This window comes from Toxotes jaculatrix, chromosome 22, assembly GCF_017976425.1.
Source record: "Toxotes jaculatrix isolate fToxJac2 chromosome 22, fToxJac2.pri, whole genome shotgun sequence".
NCBI classification, from domain to species: domain Eukaryota; kingdom Metazoa; phylum Chordata; class Actinopteri; family Toxotidae; genus Toxotes; species Toxotes jaculatrix.
The window spans coordinates 56,949-60,662 of record NC_054415.1 but is presented as its reverse complement, the minus strand read 5'-3'; positions in this window follow the sequence as shown (position 1 = coordinate 60,662).

The window sequence follows — 3,714 nt, the reverse complement described above, 5'->3', positions numbered from 1 at the left end:
ATAATAGAATCAGACGTGAATCGTAGTTCTGACAGTCTGAAATGTGTCAGGCAGATAATCAATGGCTGCAGTACAACAAAGGAGATAATAAAACAATCATTTAGTGATATGATTTGTGAAATAATGAGCTTAAATCATTGCAAGTGAATCCGATTTTCAGAACTTACCTTTGAATTGGTGTTGATCGAATCACTGAGATCCTTTCTGTTTAGGTAAAACGAATAAGTGGAGCATGAATCACAGTCATATGTTGGCTAATAAATGGCCAGTAGCATGATAAGGGATTCAACGCCGTAACTCCGCTTCTGGTCCAGCTGAAGCCGTTTGACTGATGAGGCAGCAGGCGGAGCAGGTGATACTGATTGCGTTAGCCTGACCTGTGCACGAGCAGCACGCCGCTTCTGATCGGTGAGCTCGGCAGGTATGTGTAAAATAGTGGACACAGCAGATCCTGGCTCAGTCAGGAGCCCTGCAAAAAGCCCGCAGCTTCGGCAATCAGGTGATCGTGGAACTTCAAGCGGAAGGTCACATAAAATTGAAAGAAAAAAAAAAGGAGACAATAAAACAATCATTTAGTGATATGATTTGTGAAATAATGAGCTTAAATCATTGCAAGTGAATCCGATTTTCAGAACTTACCTTTGAATTGGTGTTGATCGAATCACTGAGATCCTTTCTGTTTAGGTAAAACGAATAAGTTGAGCATGAATCACAGTCATATGTTGGCTAATAAATGGCCAGTAGCATGATAATTTCAAATTTCCTGTCAGAGTTTCAAACATACAGCAGCCACACATTATATAAGGGTTTGTCTTTTTTTCGGGGGGTAAAAGTTTCCTTATCTTTGCCCTCCTGCAGAGCCAGCGGCTGCGTTTTCCAGCGCTGACAGAATGAGTGCGATGACAGGTTAAGAATGATTAATGATGATTGTAGTTATGATGGTTTTGGGGAAAGAGTATGGAGTGAATATCCGCTGGAAGTGTGCTCTTGAGTGAAATATGTGGGTGGCTCTTAAAAGAGCTTTTTGTCGAGTTTGAAATGATTTGCTGGACTTTTTGTGTGTTTTGTTGGCAGCGAGCTTGTTAGTTTTGGCCGCCTTCTTCGGGCTGTTTGGAGGTTTCTTAGCTTTCTTCGCTGTTGCCTTGATTGCTTGGGGCTTCTTGGTGGCTGCTGGCTTCTTGACAGCGGCGGCAGAAGCGGTCTGGTCCAGATTTGTTGCTCGGCTTTGCGGCCTTCTTCTACGGTGCTTTCGCCGGTGCGGCTGGGGCGGCTGTGACGGCGGCTGCAGCTGGAGCGGCGGGTGCAGCTGTGGCGGCGGGCACAGCTGGGGCGACCTCTGCCGTCTTGTTGTCGAACAGCTCCTGTCAACGACTCGGATCAGAATGATACACAGTTCCCTGCTAAGACATTAATTTATACCCACCGTGAGAACCGCGGAGACTCAACCCAGCCCGCCGCGCTCTGCTGCTGCAGGAATACAGGAGCCACTTGTGCTTTCTCTGCCGCATTAAATCTGTAAAATACACGTTTGGTGGAAGTAGTAAAGCGTAAAATCGAATCGAAGTGATAGCGTAGGAGTTTCTCTTCATGTGGAATCCATGTAAAGCTTAAGATTTTTCTCCATTTTGTTTTAAAGCGTTTAAAGCTCTCCCATCTGCCGGCGCTCGGTGTCTTTTCTCCGTGATTTCTCTCCTAAATGTTTTAAAATCCAGCAGAAGCCCAATGAAACGAATTTGACAGCGAGACGACAGGTTTGTTCAGAGACACGGTGCAAAAACATTCAACTCTTGACTGTATTTTTTCGTTAAACAGCAGTTTTTTCGGCATCTACAAACACACGCACGTTGGTGGAGACCACCGGCTGAGCTACTTCCTGCCACAGTGTGTGTGTGTGTGTGTGTGTGTGTGTGTGTGTGTGTGTGTGTGTGTGTGTGTGTGTGTGTGTGTGTGTGTGTGTGTGTGTGTGTGTGTGTGTGTGTGTGTGTGTGTGTGTGTGTGTCATCTGTTTACCTCCGTTTTTCCCTTTAATTCATAATAGAATCAGACGTGAATCGTAGTTCTGACAGTCTGAAATGTGTCAGGCAGATAATCAATGGCTGCAGTACAACAAAGGAGATAATAAAACAATCATTTAGTGATATGATTTGTGAAATAATGAGCTTAAATCATTGCATGTGAATCCGATTTTCAGAACTTACCTCTGAATTGGTGTTGTCGCCACTTGATCGAATCACTGAGATCCTTTCTGTTTAGGTAAAACGAATAAGTGGAGCATGAATCACAGTCATATGTTGGCTAATAAATGGCCAGTAGCATGATAAGGGATTCAACGCCGTAACTCCGCTTCTGGTCCAGCTGAAGCCGTTTGAGTGATGAGGCAGCAGGCGGAGCAGGTGATACTGATTGCGTTAGCCTGACCTGTGCACGAGCAGCACGCCGCTTCTGATCGGTGAGCTCGGCAGGTATGTGTAGAATAGTGGACACAGCAGATCCTGGCTCAGTCAGGAGCCCTGCAAAAAGCCCGCAGCTTCGGCAATCAGGTGATCGTGGAACTTCAAGCGGAAGGTCACATAAAATTGAAAGAAAAAAAAAAGGAGACAATAAAACAATCATTTAGTGATATGATTTGTGAAATAATGAGCTTAAATCATTGCAAGTGAATCCGATTTTCAGAACTTACCTTTGAATTGGTGTTGATCGAATCACTGAGATCCTTTCTGTTTAGGTAAAACGAATAAGTGGAGCATGAATCACAGTCATATGTTGGCTAATAAATGGCCAGTAGCATGATAATTTCAAATTTCCTGTCAGAGTTTCAAACATACAGCAGCCACACATTATATAAGGGTTTGTCTTTTTTTCTGGGGGTAAATGTTTCCTTATCTTTGCCCTCCTGCAGAGCCAGCGGCTGCGTTTTCCAGCGCTGACAGAATGAGTGCGATGACAGGTTAAGAATGATTAATGATGATTGTAGTTATGATGGTTTTGGGGAAAGAGTATGGAGTGAATATCCGCTGGAAGTGTGCTCTTGAGTGAAATATGTGGGTGGCTCTTAAAAGAGCTTTTTGTCGAGTTTGAAATGATTTGCTGGACTTTTTGTGTGTTTTGTTGGCAGCGAGCTTGTTAGTTTTGGCCGCCTTCTTCGGGCTGTTTGGAGGTTTCTTAGCTTTCTTCGCTGTTGCCTTGATTGCTTGGGGCTTCTTGGTGGCTGCTGGCTTCTTGACAGCGGCGGCAGAAGCGGTCTGGTCCAGATTTGTTGCTCGGCTTTGCGGCCTTCTTCTACGGTGCTTTCGCCGGTGCGGCTGGGGCGGCTGTGACGGCGGCTGCAGCTGGAGCGGCGGGTGCAGCTGTGGCGGCGGGCACAGCTGGGGCGACCTCTGCCGTCTTGTTGTCGAACAGCTCCTGTCAACGACTCGGATCAGAATGATACACAGTTCCCTGCTAAGACATTAATTTATACCCACCGTGAGAACCGCGGAGACTCAACCCAGCCCGCCGCGCTCTGCTGCTGCAGGAATACAGGAGCCACTTGTGCTTTCTCTGCCGCATTAAATCTGTAAAATACACGTTTGGTGGAAGTAGTAAAGCGTAAAATCGAATCGAAGTGATAGCGTAGGAGTTTCTCTTCATGTGGAATCCATGTAAAGCTTAAGATTTTTCTCCATTTTGTTTTAAAGCGTTTAAAGCTCTCCCATCTGCCGGCGCTCGGTGTCT